The sequence below is a fragment of the Caretta caretta genome, chromosome 21 (assembly GCF_965140235.1).
Source record: "Caretta caretta isolate rCarCar2 chromosome 21, rCarCar1.hap1, whole genome shotgun sequence".
In the NCBI taxonomy this organism is placed as follows: Eukaryota; Metazoa; Chordata; order Testudines; family Cheloniidae; genus Caretta; species Caretta caretta.
Genome location: NC_134226.1, coordinates 9,743,244 through 9,765,310, shown reverse-complemented (window position 1 = coordinate 9,765,310; position 22,067 = coordinate 9,743,244). Strand labels below are relative to the sequence as shown.

General features: G+C 45.3%; 1 long non-coding RNA gene across 1 annotated transcript in view; it reads left to right on the top strand.

The window, feature by feature from the left end:
* The window catches only part of LOC125625124 (uncharacterized), an 83,088-nt gene extending 63,939 nt beyond the window's left edge, over window positions 1-19,149 (top strand). The window contains exons 2-3 of the long non-coding RNA XR_012665683.1: window positions 13,967-14,034; window positions 18,835-19,149. This is a non-coding gene — a long non-coding RNA (uncharacterized LOC125625124). The remainder of the gene's footprint in view (window positions 1-13,966; window positions 14,035-18,834) is intronic.
* Window positions 19,150-22,067: the final 2,918 nt, after the last annotated feature.

The following is a 22,067-nucleotide window of genomic DNA, read 5'->3' as shown; positions in this document are numbered from 1 at the left end:
CCAGTATCCTGTCTTCCGATAGCAGCCAATGCCAGGTACCCCAGAGGGAATGAACAATCACCAAGTGATCCATCCCCTGCCGTTCACTGTCAGCCTCTGCCTATCTTGGCTAATAGCCATTGATGGACCTATCCTCCAGGAACTTATCGAGTTCTTTTTTGATCCCTGTTACAGTCCATTCTTATACATTCCAGGCTTCCATTGGCATCACTGCAACATCAGCCCTGGGCGTCCCAAATCCTCCTCACTTTACTCATGTGTGCAGTCCCAATTGAGGGACTTGTTGCAGGAGTACAGCAAATTGTTGCAGGAGTACAGCAAACAGGGTGTGGCCCAGTGTGATGGCGCTGGCTCAAGGCTGTACAGAAATCAAGCAAGCATCATTCTTAACCGGGCTTCGGTTGCATCCATCTATTTCTCTTATCTACATCTAGCTGCCTAGCTACCCAAGTTATGTATCTATCGCTACACAAGCCCCCCCACCACCACCACTCCGATAACTACAGTATCTTTCTACTCATAACTACAGTATCACGCTCTCTCTCATACCTACAGTATATATCTGTTCTCATAACTACGGTAACTCTATCTATCTGTCTATCTATCTAACATTTTTTAGATTAAACATTGTTTTAACTTCTTGAAAACTCCATCAAGAAAAAGAAATTGCTTCTTTTGTCTGGCTTATGTCATCATTACTGGAAAAAATATCTCTCCCCCCCCACCCCTTTTCTTATTTTGAAACGTTTTCTGAAAAGCCAACTTTCCAGCTGCCTAACGGCGTTGAGGAAGAATTGTCAGCAGCAGCCTTTATCCCATTCTCTGTCTTTCCTCACGACTGAGTGTTTGCCTGGGTCTTCGTCTCTCCCAGACACTCCGCTCCACCTTGTTGTAAATTCTGACAACGAAAACATTATTTAAATGTCCTCAAAGTTTTTCTTCCCATTGAAAAAAGGGATTTATTCTTTCTTTTCCCCATTGGAATTAATGTTATTCTAATGTGTTTCCTTTTGATCTTTAGGGGATTTTACACTGATTATCCCTAATTTTGAAAAGAAAAAAAGAGGGTTTTTTTTTGTTTTAATTGTTTTTAAAAGCTTTAGCGAGAGGCGAAAAAAAATCCATCCTACTTCTTTGGCACATCTTTAACCTTTAAGTACCTCCGGAAAAAAAGTATTTAAAATATATTATACATTTTTAAACAGGGTGCTTTTGACAGGTCAGTTTCAAACCTCTCTCTCTTTTCTTGTGCTGTGTTGGAATAAGACAATTTTGCAGCTTGGATTTTTTTGACAGTTAAATTGCAATGTAGGCTGAGAGTGGAATAGGGATCCTGTCTCTTTAACTCTCTAACTAGACAAAGACTTTTCCCCTTTGAGAGCTGAGCCCGGGATCAGAACTGTCAGATGATCTCGTAGCACTTGGGAGAGTTTGCAAAGTCATAATTATATCTTTTAACCTGTCTTGCTCTTTGCAAAAGAAAGGTCCTATTATATTGAAATGAGATTATTAGCCATCAAATACTTTCTTTCTTGGGATTCTTCTTTATAAAAAAAATATTCAAATACCTTAACTACTTTGCAATTGAATTTTTATAAGATTTACTTTTCACTAAATAAATGTTCTATAGCAGATATTTTTAAAGGGTGTTTTCAATGTGCACATACAAAAAACATAAATCCGACTAAATGCCTGAAATGTCACCTGGATAATTAACAGAAGGTAAAGTTCCAAAGCCCAGTTCAGATTTTATTTTATTTTTTTTAGTTTGCTTGGTGAGTTTAGTGGGGTTTTTTTAAAGGATTGGGGGAGCTTCTTCAGTTACCTTCATTGCCAGAAATCATTCTTTTTTTTTCTTTTTTCAAACCCAAGAAATTTTTAAATCAAAGCCGAACCAATCAGAAGTAAAACAAAACAAAAGAAAACACACAATTAAAACAAATGCATCACAATCTAAATGTGTGCTTTGTGAAGGTGACAACTGCATTAAAACAATCAGGGAAATACAAAAGGGATCGCGAAATAGGATTCAAACTGAAAATAAAGGCCTGTTTAAACTACCTCTTCAGAGCCCCGATGATCAAAGATACTTATGTACGTACCTAACTTCAAGCATGTGTGTAGTCCTGGACAGCACATGTGCTTCAGGCTGAGCATATTCTTAAATATCTGACTGAATCAGGGCCCTGATGAGCATAACAGAGCTGGAAGATTAGAGCATTCTGGGCCTGATTCAAAACCCATTGAAGTCAATGGGAAATCTTTCCATGGACTAGAATAAGCTTTGGATCCAGCGCCCTTTTTTCATAAGTGGTTGGTCATTTTAATCGAATGATTAGAGTGCTGCCGTTTATAGCTCCATAACTCAGCTGATGTCAGCTGGTCCATTATAAACCCTCTTCCTTTTCAGGGGTGGGTTATAACTTGGCCATAAAAATTCATTCTGAGATTAAATTTGGCATGTTGAGATCTAACAAAGGAATTGTTCCTTGGGCAGGCAAAAAATTCCGCTCAAGTCACAGGGGGCTGAGAGATCAAAACTGGTTTAATTTTTTAAAGTTCCACAATATTAAATATGCATTTTAATAAAAACAATGCACTGCAGAATACACGGGACCCGAATTTGCAAAGCTCTTACCTGGGTGAGTAACTTTACTTTAACCTCCTTTAAGGCAATGGGAGTTGAGGGGAGTAAAGCTACTTGCCTGCAGGATTTCATGCCCAGAGTCTGGTATTTGCTCAGTTAAAGATGTCTTTTCATTCATATCCCATTGATAATACATATGTATTTTCAGCTGGCAAAGTATGTGCTTTATTCCAGAGGCTAAGAAGCAAAGGCCATTATTTGATACACATTTCCTAACCTTCCAGGAAAGATGTTTTCCAGTCCTAATGAAACCCAGTGAGCTGACAGACAAAAAGAACCCCTTGATGCTAAATAAGGCCCCAATCCTGCAATTGAAGCCACATGGAGGAACCCTGCACAACCCCCAGCCTTGATTCAGGACAGAACTCGAGCCCATTAAGCAGGTGCTTTAGATGGATTTAAGCACCTGCTTCAAGTTAAGCACATGTTGTCTATATATAAGGTCCTTCTCCGGCCCCTGTCACCATAGCATCTGAGCGCCTCACAGCATTTATTCTCACCACACCCCTATGTGGCAGGGCAGTGCTGTTATCTCCATTGTGCAGATGGGAAACTAAAGCACAATGAGACCAAGTAACTTGCCCAAGGCCACACAGTCAGTCTGTGGCAGAGCAAGCAGTAGAATCCGGGCTCCCAAGTTCCAGCCACTAGGCAAACCTTCCTCCAGACACTTGTGTCTTTCCTGAAGAGGGATGCTTTCTTAAACTGGGACCCCATTGTCTTCAATGGGATTTCATACAGCGAGAGGGGGCTGTCCAGATGGTTCTGGCTTAGAACCTTCCCGTGCTACTGGCCACATATAAGTTCAAGGCTGCAGATAATATGTTATTCCTGCTGGATCCTTTTTGCCTTTCCCAACAGGGTGAGCAAACAGAAAGGACTGAAAAACATTCAGATACTCTCTTGATGAGCGATCTGTAAATGCCCAGGGGCAGTAGATAGAGAGACTGCTAGAGGTCAGAGTCCCAACTGGTGGGAATCGACAGAGTTCCATGGACTTCACTGGGGATGTACCAATTTACACCAGCTGAGGGTTTAGCTCAGCATTTCAGGGCTTTCCCCAGTTGGTGCCACCCTCATAAATATTGTCTCTCTCTTTTGGCATTGAACTAATTCGTACAATCATTCCAAAAACCAGAACAAGTTGCTGGTAGATGTCTTTTATTTTCAGCTGAGTCTTTGAGACTTTGATTCAGTCACTAGGTACTGGGTTTTTTGGGGTTTTTTGTTTTTAATGCCCACAATAGCTTTACACTTCTTCATGATGCTGTCAGCTAAGTCGTGGCCATTAGACCTAGAGGAAGGCACTCTCTGTTCCAGTACAGGTCACAGCAAACAGTGGTGGCTCAACAAAGGGATCGCTGCAAACACTTAATGGCAATGACTCTGTTTGAAAGAGCTCTCTTGTATCACTGAAAAGACCACGGGCGAAAATGTCTGCTGGTGGAACTTCATTGAAATCAATGGAGTTAGGCCAGCAGAGAATTTGGCCCCAAGATCCCTGGCTCTTAAAGGGTGGAATTCACTGCTGTGCACAGGACCTGTGGACCGTTCAAATCCCACTTATACCACTAGGCCACAGTTCTGCAGGAAGCTCCCAGTAGGCAGAGCCCGGCACCTGTTCTGAGTCCTATTAGCTTTAATGGGGCTCCATGCAGCTCAGGGGAGGGGGTGGAGGCACGGGGAGACAGTTGTAGGATCATGGCCCTAATGACTTATGTGGGACTTAAGCGAATGCTCTTCTGGGTGAATGGAAACAGATCTCGTCAAAACTCAAACCAGAGAAGATGGCTTCTGAAGAACAAGCAACCCAGGTGAATTACTTTTCCTTTCAGAACTCTTCTGAGATTTCGGGTCTGAATCTCCATCCTCTTTTGCACCAGTTTTACCCCAGTGTAACTCCCTTGACATCAGTAGAGTCATTCCTGACTGACTGAACAGAATCAGTCCTTTTGTATCTTAGCCTCTCAGTCTCACCAACTGGCATCCATTTCTCTAAGTCTTCAATTCCTGAGTCTCCTCATCTATACCGGTACAACTCCATTCATTTAAATGGAGTTCTTCCTGATTTACATCAGAGTAAATGAGATCAGAACCAGACCCAAAGTCTTGTCCTCCACCGCTCTGTCTCCTTTCATTTTGCTACTCTCTTTCTTAACTACCCCACTTAAGTAACAACGTGGATTGCAGTTACACTGGTGTAAATTCAGAGTAACCCCATTAAAGTCAGCAGGGTTACACTAGACTACGGAGCTGAGGGTAGAATTTGGCCCACAGAGTCAATGGGGTCATATGCCTTGCCTTCTCTATTGCATTGGGGAAAAAAAAGCAGTGCCATTCCCAGTTACACACCTAATCTGGCTACTGCTAACTAGTGCTGGCGAGAACTGTGGGAGTTATTTGTAAAGGTAATACTGGCTAATGGTTGTATTATAGGTAAAGCAGTACTTTCTGTAAGAGCAAGGGTCTTAGTTAACGCTGGAGTTTAGGTAATTCTACCTTCCTAAATCCACCTGCCTGAAATTTCAGTTTGACACAACATGCTTCACTTTCTGTACTAAGCTGTTTTGTATTGTGATCATGCACACTGCTGTACCCCTGCCATGTTCCAACCCAGAGGTGGCTGCACTTCAATGGTAGGCAATGTGATTCCTGCCTATAAAGACCTCAATCCTCTATTTCTTGTGTGGGCAAAACTCCTCTCAGCTGAAGTGTGTGTTCTGCTGTCCGAGGCACTGCAGGATCAGGTCTGTCATTTACATGCTTTGGAATCCTTGGCCCAGTGCCTCAGCTGGTGTCCAGGGGCATAGCTTCACTGAAATCAGCAGGGCCACACCCACTCACACCCGCTGAGGATCTGCCCTGTTAGGATTATACTTCTAGCTGGACGTGCCAATTATAACGTGTCCTGACTTTGTTATTACTAAAACCAGGCTCCACTTTGTCTTACTCATGAGCGATTATTGAGCTGATTAAGATTCAGCGGTACATTGAAATTGACGGTTTATTTTAATTTGGCAACATCAAGCATTCAGCCCTGCAAGGTCCTGCAGCAATTCCTTGAAGTCTCATCAACTTTAAGGCCAGAAGGGACCGTCATGATCATCTAGTCTGACGTCCTGCACATCGCAGGCCACAGAACCTCACCCACCCACTCCTGTGAAAGGCACATAACCTTTGGCTGAGTTACTGACATCCTCCAATCTGTTTTAAAGACTTTATGTTACAGAGAATCCACCACCCCCACTAGTTCAAACCACTAAGTGACCTTTGCCCCATGCTGCAGAGGAAGGTGAAACCCCCCTAGGGTCTCTGCCAATTTGACTTGGAGAAAAATTCTTTCTCAATCCCAAATATGACAGTCAGTTAGACCCTGAGCATGTGGACAAGACCCCCCAGACACGTGGAAAGAACTCTCTGTATTAACTCAGAGCCCTCCACCATCCAGTGTCTCCGGCTGTTGGAGATATCTGCTAATAGCAGTTGCAGATGGGCCATAAGCCATTGTAGGCAATCTCATCATATCATTCTCTCCATAAACTTATCAAGTTCAGTCATGAAGCCAGTTAGGTTTTTTGCCCCACTATTTCCCCAGGAAGGCTGTTCCAGAACTTCACTCCTTTGTCTAATTTCAAGACTAAACTTGTTGATGGATCAGTTTATATCCATTAGTTCCTGCGCCAGCATTCGCTGCACCTATTCCAATTTGAGTTCATCTTCCTTAAACATGGGAGACCAGAATTGCTCAGCCCCTTTGCAGAACAGAGCTCTAAGGAAGCTGAACCCCAATTTTGGTTAAATCCAAACTAGGACATAGGTGACTTGGCACATCCCAGCGACACCTAGTGTGTTTCACTGCCTTGATCTGTCCCACAGCTCCAGCCAGCCAGAGCCGGTGCTAGCCACCTCCTCCACTAGGCTAAAGGCTGTGCAAACTTTAGCTTTGAGTTGCAAATGCCTCGATATTTGAACTCACTCCTGGGGCTAGCTCAGGAATAACATCAAAACCTTCTGCTTCGATATTGGTGCTGAGCTAAAAACAACTTTGGGAACCCTGCCTTTTTTGAACACACGGTCACACATTCACAAACAGAGCTCTGCACACGCTCACATACTCCAGCACTCCCTGACTATCTAGCAGCCAGATACGAAGGTGATCAGACCCCTAGAAACTATCGTCGGCAGTTAATATTCATACTATAGTCATGTCCTAAAATAGCTACCTATCTATTAGAGATGGTCAAAAGCTTTCCATAGACAAGTGGTGGGGTTTTGGTTTTGTTTCGTTTTTTCAATAGAACATGGCTTTTTGATTAAACAGAATTTTTGGTTAAAAAAAGTCCATTTTAATTGAAAAGTGAAAACCAGCATTGGTTCCATTTTTGGCAACCGAAAAATATATTTTTGTTCAAGTTAATACTGGTTAATTTTGGTTGCCAAAACCCAGAATGCTTTCAGTTGTCGATGGAAATCTGAATAATTTTGAAAAAAATTTCAATAAAAAATGTGTCCACATCTTTTTCAGGGGGAAAACAAAATCATTTCCTCAGCTGCTCTGCTGCTGTCCCAGAACGGCCAAACCACCTGAAACTATCAGGCTTCTAGGGGGTGCTAGGTAAGAGGCATATCACCTTCTAGACCAGGTTCCCAGCTGATGTAAATCAGTTTAGCTCTGGTGAAGCCAATGGATCTGTAGCACTTTATACCAGCTGGGGATCTGCCCCTCTGAGTTTTGGCTGTGGCAAATCCCTTACATAGGGGTCAGGGGAAAAAAAAAAACCCAATACCCTGGTGGCTGTGTCAGACTACTGTCTCGAACCCTGCTGTGATGATCATTCCAGGGTATGAAATGCATCTTGATTTCACATGTGATTCTGCACGCCTCTGCACAACAATCACCTTGCACTTCCCCCTCCCTTTCTCTTTCTGCCGTTGAACGGCAGACGGGAGATTTCATTTGCAATAAATATTTAGATTGTGCCTGTGTGTTTATAACACTTGCCGAGAGTGTAACCGGAGCAGCTCAGGCTCTGCAATGACACCTGACGCTGGTGAAAGTTTTCCATCACCTCATGTGGGCCAAACAGCCGCCACGCTGCGATTAGAGCAGGCACGTGGGACCAGTAGCTATGGCCTCTTTGCCTTCCCCCTCCCACGCCGGGGAAATAAGAATAAGAAGACTCAAAATGTAGATTTGGTGAAGAGTTTGCTTCATTGTCCCTTAGGAGCCTGTTATTCCAAAGGAAGGTGGGATTGTGGGGTGGGGGTGGACTGGCGAACCAACCTCTTGCGCCATGCCTTGATGGAGGAACTAAGCTGCCTTGGCATCTAGGTACATTTCCCCAGCACCGCTGGCTCACAGGCACCGGGCAGCCCTGAGGTTTCCAGCGCATCAGGCCTGTTATAGAATTTGTGTGTGTTTTAATGAACGTGTCTTGCTAATGTTTCTTTGGGGGAAAATATTGTTCTTTTGTTTCTCTGTGTAGCCTCTGTAGGACTTTTTGGGGAAGCGCGGCCAACAGTACTAACCTTAGCTTTTATTTTTTTTATTTTTTGGGGGGGTGGAAATAAATCTGTGTGTTCAGTCCCTTCCCTTGTACATATTCCACTTTCCCTCCTTGGATGGCTGCGGGTTGGTTCTCCACTCTGCAGCCTTGAAACTGGGGGGTAGCAGATCATCCACAAACTTAGGAAGATTCTTCCTCGATGGGCAGGTTATTCTATAATTGGCCATTATGGCGTGTTCCTTGCATATTTCTTTGAAACATCTGATACTTGCCGCTGTTGGAGACAGGATCCAGTACTAGATGGGCCTCTGGTCTATTCCAGTTTGGCAATTCCTACAGAAAATTTTAAATTTAGTTCACCAAGGACCAAAATCAAGAAGGAAAAGAGAAAGAGAGAGAGCGAGCCCTTCCTCTTGTTTTAGAAACAGGGGATGGAGGGGAAACATAAGCTCAATTTTATGTGGATTATGAGGCACCTATAAAGAAAGTCATATGAACTGAGACACTTGGCTCTGTTACCTTAATGATACCTACGGTACAATATGTGAAATCTATTACACTATTCTGGATACATATATATGTACGTTTAGAGAGGGAAAGAGAGAGACGAAATCTCGGGGCCTTTATTTTTATTGGCTTCTGCAAAGAATAAATTACACAGTGAGGGCAAGGTTAAATTATTGTAAATGTCTGTATGAAAGGCATCACTTAATTATTAACAGTCTGCTACAAATAAAAGGTACATATGCTAAAATGGTCTGACCTGCTGGATTGTGGGTTGTGTGTGTGTGTGTGTGTGTGTTTTTTAAACTTATTGGTGAGGCCCAGGTCTGACTTGTTCTCTGTCAGGCAGGCGGGAAAGAGATAGGGTGAGGTTTCATTACTGGGTTGCTTATATCCCTCCCTACCAGATGTCAAGTGAATGCCTAGGAAATAGGGGAGGGAAGGAGGGAGGGACAGATGCCAGGCTCTTTGAAAGCAGAGGACAAACCATCGCATGGGGAATGGGACTGTAAAGCCTTCAGTGAGAGAAAAAAATATGATGTAGGTAGCCCATTGGTTGGTGTGTGTTACATGCCCCCCGCTGTGCCTGATCTACGAGACTGTGACTCAATTACAGGCTGACTCTAGCTCCTTGGCTGTGGTGTATGGGAATGGGATGGAGTCCCTTTAAGTAGTTGGTGAGCCCTCTAATGGTGCTCACTATGTTCTGTGTTTTAGACGTCGCCAGTAACCAGAGTAGCAGTGTGTATTTAGCTAGGCCTGCCATATCTGTGTATAGTTGGTGAACACAGATATTTGGGCCCCAATTGTGCCCCTGTGGTATCTCTATAGTTTTGTTGCATAAAAAGCAAAAGACATAAAGACACAGCACTAGCCCAAGCTACAGCAGCTCATGTGGGTATTGCTGGAGGGTCCCAGTTCAATCCCTGATGTCAGCCTAGCGCAGGCTGTCAGCCCAACATTGACTGTGTGAGAACGACTGAGACCGACACATTCGTGACACTGCGCTGCTCACCATGGTCACTTTGAACATTATGGGAACAGCAAGGATAGAATGCAGATCTGGCTGTTGTGGAAGCACAAGCACCACGTCCACTCAAGGAGAATCTTCTTTAGAAGTATGGGGTCTCTGACACACGGGAGAGCAGTTTTGGACTCCTCCACTAGAGGGCACTGGTGTCATTCCAGCCATTTCATGATAGTAGGTTGATGTTGAATTTTAAGGGAAGGTGGCATAGTCAGAGCTGGACTCAGATGAAAGATGAAGCTTTTAGAACTAGTAGGCACGTTGTAATTTTTAAAATTCTGTTTGACTAGGTGAGGAACCATTTTACCCTTCTGATGGTTTTTATATCCACAGTATATCTTTGAAAGGACCAGCGTAGGTGGAGCTGTGCAAAGGAATTGAGACCCACCTACTTGAGAGACCTCCCCAACTTCCCTGTCTCATCTGAGATGAGCAGAGGTGCTCAGGACCGTACAAAGAAGAAGGGTGTTCTCTGTGAAAGACCTGTGGCTTTGGAATTCGCTCTCCCCAGTGGTCTGAAATAGCCCCTCTCTGATGACCGTCAGGGCGTGTTGCAAAACTCCTCTGGCCTTTGAGAATGTGCTGGAGTTGTTCAGCCCAGGAATTGTTGGAGTGGGAAGGGGCTTTCTTGAGTTTTCTGTTGTCTGGCTCACTGGTGGAGAGTTACCCTGAATTGTGTCTCTGCACTGAGGCTGTATTAAAGTTATGCTGAGAATGCATAGAGTGGAGGGGTGAGCACCCTTCTGAATGTACACCTAGATGAAGTAATTAACTCTCTTTCACTTCCTTACATTTAAAATCCTCTTGTCAAACCAGAAGTCATCACTTTCCTGTGATTTCATCTTCCATGTCCAGGCCAGAAAGAACAATTAGGACCATCTTATCTGACCTCCTGCATAACACAAGCCAAGGACTTCACCCCGCAGTTCCTGCATTCAGCCCGGTAACTTATAGCATTCATTTTTAGAAAGAGACATCCAAACTTGGGTTACAGAGTAACAGCCATGTTAGTCTGTATTTGCAAAAAGAAAAGGAGGACTTGTGGCACCTTAGAGACTAACCAATTTATTTGAGCATGAGCTTTCGTGAGCTACAGCTCACTTGCATCCGATGAAGTGAGCTGTAGCTCACGAAAGCTTATGCTCAAATAAATTGGTTAGTCTCTAAGGTGCCACAAGTCCTCCTTTTCTTTTTGCAAACTTGGGTTAGACGCTCCAAGTGATGGAAAATTTACCATGCCCCTTATTCTGGTGGTTAATTAATCAGTGCCAATTGCACCATTTGCTTCCATGGAAATGTAACATTATTAAGAACATATTTAATATGGATTTTGTTTAGACGTATTTTAATTAAATCTGGCACCTGGAAAGGGTGAAGAGCCAGCACCATGTGACCAGCCAGCTGTCCCCGGACCTACCAGTAAGTGTTCTGCAGACTGCAGTTTGGGAACCTCTGTTCTATGCCATTCATTATTTCATAGCTCTCTGTTGTATCTGTTCTAAGATGCTGCTCCCATTAATAGTAAAAGTCCAATTGATTTCAATGGAAGCAAGATTGGGCCCTTAGCTCATTGCTTTGTTGTGTCATGCATGGAAGGGGAGCATAGCTCTCTGCTTATAGCAACCGATGGGAACAGAATTCTTCACTGAAAGGACGTGACACCACAGGAGGGATATCTTGGAACCAAGAGACAAGCATCCCAAGGCCAAGCAAACTGATGGCAGCAGAGACTGCAACAGACCCCTGGTGCAGCTGAAAATCTCCATCATTCACATGCTATGAACATGAGTGTCCCATCTCCAGAGGACATCTGCAGCCATTCAGGGCCTGTTAGCTGCTGAGCAAACTTAGCTCCCTATTGTGTGTGTAGATGCAGGGACGGAGGACTGTATCTTATCTGTGCAGGTAGGAGTGGGAGTTGGCTGGGGTTGTACATATAGGTTTCAGTTGGATGGTTCTTAACTAGGGTTGTGTGTGGAAGTGTAGGAGTAAAAGATGGTTAGGACTGTGCATGTAGGCCTAGAGTCAATGGTTGTTGACTTAGGTTGTGTCTTTAATTATGATGGTTATGATTGCCTCATAAGGTTGCATGTGTAGCTGCAGGGATCAGGATGGTTGGTTAGGTCTGTGTGTGTTGATGTACAGTGGATGGTTGTTAATTAGGTGTCTGTATGTTGGTGTGGAGTGGATGGGTCTTGGTGAGGGCCACATGTGTCAATGAGGAGTGGCTGGTTGTTGGTTAGGTACGTGGTGGATGGTTGTTGGTTAGGGTTGTGTGTGTGGATGCAGAATGGATGGTTGTTGATTAGGGCTGTGTATCTCAGTGTGGAGTGGATGAGTGTCGGTTAGGGCTGTGTGTGCTGGTATGTGGTGGATGGTTGCTGGTTAGAGCTGTGTGTCTTGATGCAGAATGGATGGTTGTTGGTTAGGGTTGTGTGTCTCAGTGTAGGGTGGATGGGTGTTGGTTAGGGCTGTGTGTGTCGGTGCAGGGTAAGTGGTTGTTGGTTAGGTCTCTGCGTGTCGGTACAGGGAGGATGGTCGTTGGTTAGGTCTCTGTGTGTCGGTGTAGGGAGGATGGTCGTTGGTTAGGTCTCTGTGTGTCGGTGTAGGGAGGATGGTCGTTGGTTAGGTCTCTGTGTGTCGGTGTAGGGAGGATGGTCGTTGGTTAGGTCTCTGTGTGACGGTGTAGGGAGGATGGTCGTTGGTTAGGTCTCTGTGTGTCGGTGTAGGGAGGATGGTCATTGGTTAGGTCTCTGTGTGTTGGTGCAGGGCGGATGGTCGTTGGTTAGGTCTCTGTGTGTCAGTACACGGCGGATGATCATTGATTAGGTTTCTGTGTGTCGGTGTAGGGCGGATGGTCGTTGGTTAGGTCGCTGTGTGTCGGTGTAGGGCGGATGGTCGTTGGTTAGGTCTCTGTGTGTCGGTGTAGGGCGGATGGTCGTTGGTTAGGTCTCTGTGTGTCGGTGTAGGGAGGATGGTCGTTGGTTAGGTCTCTGCGTGTCGGTACAGGGAGGATGGTCGTTGGTTAGGTCTCTGCGTGTCGGTACAGGGAGGATGGTCGTTGGTTAGGTCTCTGCGTGTCGGTACAGGGAGGATGGTCGTTGGTTAGGTCTCTGTGTGTTGGTGTAGGGAGGATGGTCGTTGGTTAGGTCTCTGTGTGTCGGTGTAGGGAGGATGGTCGTTGGTTAGGTCTCTGTGTGTCGGTGTAGGGCGGATGGTCTCTGTGTGTCGGTGTAGGGAGGATGGTCGTTGGTTAGGTCTCTGTGTGTCGGTGTAGGGCGGATGGTCGTTGGTTAGGTCTCTGTGTGTCGGTGTAGGGAGGATGGTCGTTGGTTAGGTCTCTGTGTGTCGGTGTAGGGAGGATGGTCGTTGGTTAGGTCTCTGTGTGTCGGTGTAGGGAGGATGGTCATTGGTTAGGTCTCTGTGTGTCGGTGTAGGGAGGATGGTCGTTGGTTAGGTCTCTGTGTGTCGGTACAGGGAGGATGGTCGTTGGTTAGGTCTCTGTGTGTCGGTGTAGGGAGGATGGTTAGGTCTCTGTGTAGATGGAGGAGAGTGGGGTAGAAGCTGGCTAAAGTTTTATGCAGGATGTGTGGAGGGGTGCTGGGGAATGAGGACATTTACCTTTGGTTGGGAGCAGGGCAGGAAAAGGGGCACTGTGGGTGGGTGGGAAATTGTCCAAGAAGGTGCTGCTGGCCTACGCTCGTTCGCACACCTCTCATTCTATTGGTCCTGAAAGGAGCTGCGACTCTGGGCTATGATGTTGTGGTAGCCGCCAACGGCCATAAAATCTGGGGTCTAAACGAAAGGGAAAAAGTGACAAGGGGAAAAGCGAGGTCAGCCCCACCTTGCAGGGTTCTGCTCTGGAATGTGTTTGCACTCCAGGGTGTGCAGCTCCGGAGTGTGAGTTAGCAGCAGTGTTGAGTTAGTAATATGAACCCTACACAAATACCTCCGGGGCAGACAGGTCCATTTCAGGCTGTGTTTATTTAATAAAGAGCCAGTGAAGTAACTGCAATTTCATTGTCAATTTACTAATGCGTTACAGTTATGTTTCTTAACCTCATTGTTTGGGCTCAGAAGCCAGCGGTGCCCAGCCAAGTCTCCCCACCCCCCCTCTAGTGTAAAACACATTTTATTATGACTAGAATGTCTTCTATTTCTCAAAAATTGGGCGGATTAAGGACCCTTGGCTCCCCCCTTCCATGCACATACCCCACTTGGCAACGGGTCGGTTTATGAACCTACTAAAAGCCTTTCTTTCTCCTTTTTTTTTTCTTTCAGAGAAGGAAAAAACACACACATTTTAGAAGTTCATCTGGGAAGAATACAATGGAAACTATGCCTGGAAAGTGAGTAGTCTGTGTGTGTGTCTTTGAGGTCTGGGGAGGTCTGATGCATGCACACTCACCCCCCCCCCTCTAAAAGAGGAATGAATCTTCAAATGGAGCAAGAGGCTGGTTGTCAGTAGGAGCCTGGGGGGTGATCTAGAACCGGGACTCAGATTCCTTGGGTAGGGGAGAGAAAGGTGTTGAGGAATGAAAGTCTTGTTTGTTTGAGTTTCAAGTGGATTCTTCCCACCCAAGCTTCCTCCACAGGCTTCCTCTGGGGGGCACTTTCCATCTCCCAGTGCTGTGAGAAGAGCTTTTACCCATCAGGACTGACTTAAGAAAAAAAGAAGCTAAAAGCTTTTTGCTTTTTTCCTCCAATGTTTGTCAAAGTTGGTTTCACAGCCAACCTATGTATAAAAAGAAAGGACCAGCTCCTCAGCTGGTGTAAATCAGCATAGCTCCACTGAAAGCATTGTAGCGAGGCCAATTTATGCCAGCTGAGGATTTGGCCCAAAATCTAGATAAAGTCCCCTTAGCATCTGGGTGGCTATAGAAAAAGCAGGGATAATTATTCTAGAATTCTTTCCATCAAGATCCTGAAGGGCAGTGTTATAGCAGGAAGAATTCTAGATCCTTTTCCTGTTAGAAACGGTTGGAAAATAGGGATGGATCTTGAGAAAATGTCTTTGAATTTCCCCCCCACACCCAGCAACATTTCAATGAGAATATTAATGGACATATTGAGATTTTGACCAGCCCTAGTTGCTATGATATGGCCCGATCCAAGGAGTTACCAGACACCCTCAACTCCCATGGACTTCAGTGGCCTCTTGGCACCAAGCAGGTTCAGATGATTGCATGGTAGGACAGTGCGGGCAGCTGGTGTATAGTTCGGGTGGGGAAGGGACACTGTACGCAGGACAGTTCTGGAAATGACACCAATGAGTTCTAGAGTGCCCTTCCAGGCAATGTTGTAGCTTTGCACTGTTTCACTCCTTCCAGCTCTTGGCTCTTTTCATTTCCCAATCTCATCTCACGCCCTATGCCTTGCCCAGGCTGACTGACGAGCTGCTTCCTTTCTGTTCTTACCCTCGCGGCTTTGCTCTTTTTTTCAGGGCCGAGCAGGGAGCAGAGCACCTGGGGGCGGTGGGTTAGAGAGGGGAGAACAGTGTTTTTCCTGGAATGCTGTAGGGCAGAGCTGAGTTGGGGCATTAAGCACAGAGAAAGATGGGAAAGCAGCTGTTAAGGGGTTAGCCATTCAATTCCCTGAGCAGTCACTTGTTTCCTGTGTGAGCTTGAGCAGGTGCCTGAGTGCTACCCTACCTGCCAGGCTAGTGAGGAGGAGAAATGCACTGAAGACAGTGAGGTGCTCAGATACAGCGATGGGGGACATTCAAGGACCTTACAGAGATGGTCAGGGGAATGCCTGTAAAGTGGCAGGACAGGGCTGAGCTGGGGGCCTGCTGCGCTGTAGGAGCCAGAGTTAGCTCAACAAAACAGCCCTGTGCAGGTGTGTACGTGTGTGGGTGTGCATCCGTGTGTGTCTGTGTGTGAAATAATTGTTGTGTTGACTTTGAAGGAGTGAGTTTTGAGGAAGATTTAGCTTTGAAATCTTATCTATCTAACCCCATCCACCCCATTCATCTATCTAATCTATCTATCTATCTATCTATCTATCTATCTATCTATCTATCTATCCCCATACACCACATCTATCTATCTATCTATCTATCTATCTATCCCCATACACCACATCATCTAATCTATCTATCTATCTATCTATCTATCTCTCTATCTATAGATTATCTAATCTAATCACTTTAACTGTAGCAGAGCTGGCATGCTGCTGTAATCTACTAATTTATACAGCCTCAAAGCAGCAATTTAAAGACCGGGTTTCACTCCTTGTTCTGAAGGCTCTTGATTTTGTTGGTTTAACCGGTGCTTCTCAACTTTTTTCCTTGAAAACAGTATATCTCTGTGTTAACTTTCCCCTGTTGGTTTTAACATAAGGAAGTGAGCCTCCCCTGGATGGACAGGAAAGCCAACATTTAACACAGGGCTTTCCCCACACCATATTTTGAACATATCCAAACGCCTCCAGAGCAGACAGCTGCGATGCCCTGCCCTGCCCTAACCTCAGCCCTGACCTAGAGGGACCACACTGTCTAGTCCATGAAAGGATTCAATTCAGCCTTCATGCCCGATCAGCAGCCGGGCCCCTCTGCAATACAAACTGCCAGTCGTGACAAATTACACGGGGCGGCTTCAGAGTGGAGCTGAGAACTGACCCCACTCGGCTCATCCCAGGGCTGTGAAACTGGACTTGAACCACACCTCTGGCGGGATGCAGGGTCTTTGTCTGGTGAGCAGCCTTGTGCACTCATCCGAACAAAGCAAGCATGGATCTGGGAGTTCGCCTGGTTCTGTAATTAGAGGGCAGATTTCAGCTAATCCCTCTCTAAATGAAGGTCTAATTCCTAGTGTAAAAACTTGTCAGCTGCTTGTTAACAGCGCTTTGGACTTGCTCTCACGTGGGCTTCATCAGTTGCAGAAGCAATTCCACTAGTAACTTTTTGGTTTGGAATGGGAGCGTACCCACTGCTGAATGCAACCTCGTGTCTTCACACTGGCCATGTTAATAATACGCACCTTAAATCAGAGGGTTAGAGGGAAAAAAACCAGCAGCAGTGTTAGTAGGGAAGGGGGTTATTTAATATTGAATTTGTTTTTTTTTTTTAAATGTGGAAACTTTTAGACACAATCCCGGCCCTGTGTTTAAGTCATTAAAACATCTTTAAGCATTTTCTGGTTTTAGTTTTCTTAGCAGCAGTCCTTTTCCTGGAATGTATTTTATTTTTCTTTTAAGTTGATGGAAAAAACCCCCCATAACCCTCACATTTCCAACAGATTTTTTAAAGGGGGAGGTGGGGAGGAGGGCGGGAAAGGGGGGGGATTAGGGGTGGAGAAACTGAGAGAACAGGGCCCTTTCTGTGTTTTATTTCTAATCCGCAGGAATCCATTTTAGCCTTTTATGGCCGTTGCACTTGCTGACGGGATTTACATTCTCCGTATGTTATCTGAAACATCGCAATTGGTGGCTGTGGAATTGTTTCATGCTTGGGTTAGAGAACACGCCAGTGCTTCTGGAAGGCTCTGGGGTGGGGGAGAGCTGGGCAGCAGGCAGCGAGAGAAAGGGAAAGCTTTAAAAAAAGAGAAGAGGAAAAGAAAAGAGCTAAGCATTTTTTGCAGAAGCTTCAGCCGGCAAAGTTCACGCCCCAGACAAACTGATGTTTAAGTAAACCAGAGAGGGTATTACACGTCCCTTTGATTCCAACACTGTTCTAGGCTAGGAAAGCAGCGATGTAAAAATGCCACCTTGTTACTTGCTGGATCCCCAGCTCGCTGCTTGTCTTTTGAGCTGCATCGGCTGTCTTTACCGACGCACAGATGAGGTTTTGATCCTATCAGCCAGCACCGGTATGGGAAAGTGAGCGGGAGTCCCTTCTGCATTATGCATCAGGGGTGAAACTGATAGCGAAGTGCTGACGGCAGAAGCTTTATGGTGGATTCTGTGGTAGGAGGTAGCCCCAAGATAGTGTGGGGATGAGTGAGGTATGAAATACAGATAGAGAAAAGGATCTAGGGTAGGTAAGTAGATAGATAGAACCCAACTGATCTGTCATTCTCAGGTTTTTATACCACACTATCTGATTGCCTGTGTGTTTGTCTGTCCTCTGTCCTCCTGTCCAACAAATAGTCCTCTCAGTTTGGTTCTTGAGTGGTGGGATCGACTGTAGACGGACAGGTGGACTCTTGGTAGATAATGGAGGCATCCGATTTGGTCTAATATGGCATTTGCAAACTGGCACATTATTTACTCTGCTGTACATTCTGTTTCTTCCTGCCATTCATGCTCCTCGCCTGGCTTGTCTATTTAGACAGCAAGCTTTACGGGGCAGGGACTGTATCTCATTACATGTCTGTGCAACACCTAGCTCAGTGGGGCCCTGGCATTGGAGTGGGCCTCCAGGCATGACCAGAGTACAAATGAACAGTAATTAATCATTTACACGTACAGGAACGGGAGGGGACTGAGCCCCACCCTAACAGTGAACCTGAGACGAGCGTAAAGTTTAGTTCTACTTTCCAGAAATAGAGCGGGGTCAACAAAATGTTTCTTTGTTTTTCCTAAACATTTTTGAAGAGAACAAAAAATATTTGTTTTCATCTATATTTTCCCCTGATATTTTTTGTTGTTGAAAACCAGAAACCTGGTGGCGGGGGTTGTTGTGTTTTCCAATAAAATTTCAGTGTTTTCAGGCGCTTCCAGTTTTGGGTTGGAGCCCAGCTTGAGACACCTTAAAGGGGCCTGGTTTATAGATTACATCGTGCCGAGCGCCCACCCATCTGAAAATGAGGCTCATTTGAAGTGCCTCAAGCTGGGCAACCTAAGTCACTAGTCACTTTTCTAAATCGTGGTCACTCCCCACTAGCTGGACTGACTCTGCGGTTGCATTTTATTTTCCCCACCAAAGTTAGCAGGTAGGTCTCTGGAGAAGCAAAGGGAGCCAGTCTATTGAATCAGTCGGGGCCATTTTTACAGAATCACTCTCCTGCCCATGGCCACACTTCAAACTCTTGAGGGAGGGACTCCAGTTTTTTAATAGCTCATGGGAGAACCCAGGAAACATGTAAGTTTTATGGAGTCTGGAGAATATTTTTAATATTTTATATGGGCTGTCTGGAAAAAATGTTTGGAAAAACGTTTTCTATGGGGGGAAAAAAACTGCATGAGCAATTATTTTTGTTTTTCTCTAGCTCCCTTCCTGAATGGAATTACCACAAGTCTGAAAAGGTTCTACGGTCTAGAACCCAAGGACCCGATTCTCAGCGGGTGTAAATCAGCATAGCTCCATTGAAGTCAAGGGACCAGATCCTCAGCTAGGGTAAAGGAAGACAAAGGAGCTGCATCAATTTCCATCAGCTGAGACTCGTGGCCTCATGTGGCTTTAGAGGCCATGGTCTGGAACCCATGTAACTTTGAAAGCTTTTTGAAAGTTCTAGAATTCTCGGTGTCCTGAAAGGCTCTGTGTTCTAGAATGTCAGTGTTATAAAAGGTTCTACACAATGTGATTTAAGATCCCTAATCACTTATTTCTAACTCTTTTTCTCGGTTCATTATTTTATTAATTTAGCAGTGATCGAGTCCTGAGAGATAATAGGTGGCCTATGAATCATGGCAGGGGATCAGTCTTTGCATTCTATGGAAGAAGAGCAGGATTCTGCGTTGGATTCTGCAGCTGAGAGCATCAGTTATTTATGGTCTATATGTTTGCTGTAGTTTATGTGTGCTTAGCGTGTGGGTGTGTGGTCTGAGCACGCTCAGTGCATGGATATGTGTTGTGCACATATTCAGTCTGTGTATGTGCATGCTGTGTGTGTTCTGTGCATACTCAGTCTGTGTATGTGTGTGTGTTGTGTGTGGGTGTTCAGTGTCACGTGTTCTGTGCATGATCAGTGAGTGGATGTATGTTCTGTGCATACTCAGTCGGTATGTACGTGCTCAGTGTGTGTGTTCTCTGTGTACTCAGGGCGCACGTGTATTTCTGCTATGTATTCTTGCACAAATCCCTTTCTAACCTCAGCCAAGTTTTCCTTTTAGTTCCCAATCCAATCCTAATTGGGAACCCAACTTCCAGCTCATTTATGACCAGCAACCCATTTCCCCACGTCTCTGACTCTTCCCACTCCCCTCCCCGCCCTGTGGACAGCATGGGGGGTTAGCATGCTGGTCCCCTGGCAAAGCCTTTGTTTCAAGGCCTATCTTTGGCTGCAATAAATCATCTGGCATGCGAGTGGGACCCACCACACCCTCTTTGCACAATGCAAATTATGGTGCAGTCTCTGCCTCCCATCACCCTCTGTCTCTCATTCGCTCGTGGGAATCAGGTTACGCTCTCCATCCCTGTGAGTGAAAGAACCCACCTGTGGCTGAGGGGCCTGTTTTAGATTCCTGGGAAACTTTAACCTCTATTAATACCACTAAATTATTTCTTCATATGGCAAAGTACTTATGTAAACCGATCTCCCCCCACCCTCCTCCCCTTCTTGGAGGAGGTAGGAGCCCTTGCACATATGGCTCTACCTGCTCTCAGGGGGCTTTCAAACCCGCCGCATGCTTCTGTGGTGCTGCTTTGTGTTGAACAAGAACGTGAATTGGCTGGGAGGGAGGAGCACACATGATGCGGAGGGCGGGGGAAAGAGCACCATGATAATTGGCACCAAGGACTGGGGAACAGCAGCAGGTTGTGGAGTTACCAGTACGCTTTTAAGGGAGCTTGTCTGACCAGTGTTACCAAGCCTACATCTGATTCAGACCTCCCTAGGGCTGGAGTGGATGCAGAGCAGCCGTCCTGGGATCAACTGGGCCTTGTTCTTGTTCACGCTATGGGCTCTTTGCACTGCACCCACTTCAAAGCCCCTGTGTGCTGCCCGATCGGTGTAAAGGGGCCTTAGTATAAATGAGAACCAGGCCCCATTGAGTCTTTCCAGGGGTGGCACCCATATTCCCAACCACAAGCTTTCTGAAATAATGAGTCAGCTCCCCCTCCCCCCCAAATCTTATTACCGGCTAAAAAATCAGGACGTTTAAAGACAGTTCTTTTCTGATTTTTGAGACTTTAGGGGATCACGTTTTCAAGCTTTACTTCACTACCACGTGGGCTAGGAACGTCCTTTTTTTAAAAAAAGTGAAAGCTGCCTGAAACCCCCATGTAGCCACCTGACTTCAGGAGCTGGGGCTTTAAGAAGAAACACCACAAGTGGTGAGAATTGTCAACACTGGTGTAATTTAAGTCAGAAGCAGGCCTGGGAAACCTGGGTTCAATTCCCACCTCTGCCACAGACTTCCTTTGTGACCGGGGGCAAATCACTTAGCCCTGGTCTACACCTAAAACATAGGCTGACCTAGCCTCATCATGCAGGGCTGTCAAAAAATTCACAACCAAGGCAACATCATTAGGGTCAACCTAGCCCCCAGTGTAGACCTAGCTACTGCCTCCTGAGGGGATGGATTTACTCGAGATGGAAAAATGCCTTCCGTCACCGCAGTAAGTGGCTATGTTACAGGGCTACAGCAGCTTAGTTGCAGTGCTTGTAGAGTAGACTTACCCTTAGACTCTGTGTGCCTCAGTTTCCCAGTAAAATGGGGATAATTTAGGGGCACCCCTGGAAACCCCCAACATAGATACTTTTAAATCATGTTCAGACTGATTCAGGTTAATTCAGTAAAGTGCTGGATTAAGCTAAACTTGTTTAAGCGTGATTTAAAACAGTCTAAACATGTCTACATTTTCAACCAATTTAATTACAACACTGCAAGGTTTCTAATGTGGACTGTGTTTTAAAGGAGTTTAGAAACTGTGGGCTTCATTCTTCCTTGTCCTGCACCTTGTGGAGTCATTTACACAAGTGTACAGTGCCTTCCTAGGTAGGGAGATGGGCCAAATTCAGCTGTGAAAGTCAGTTGTGTTGCATCTGCTTACATCAGATTTGCATTTGGCCTAGTCTTTAGCACCAGGCAAAGATGGATCTGTTATCTATTCCCAGAATGTCCACAGGATTTAGGGTTTACTCACTGGAGATCACTGCACTGATATAACTTGAATCAGCCTTTAAACCCATTTAAAGTAGCGCAAAATGCTGTATGGATGCCCTTAATTCAGTTTGAATGGCTTATTTTGATTTAACTTAAACAAACAAACAAACAAAGCCACTCTTAAATGGAAATAAGAGTGTCTGCACTGCTTTTTGCATTACTTTAAATCAGTTTCAATTTGCACCATAACTTACACTGGTGAAACTTTCCCATAGCAAGTCTGTAGTCAACTTTACCCTGCTTTGAAACGGAGATGCAATGTAACTTCTTTCACAAGTTACCCCATGAGCACCCAGCAGGCATTGCTACACAAAGAGCCATGTAGATCGCTGGTATAGGACTGGGGAAAGGTGCTGGAGACTGAACCCGTGTTTCTCTCAAAAACTGAGCAGGT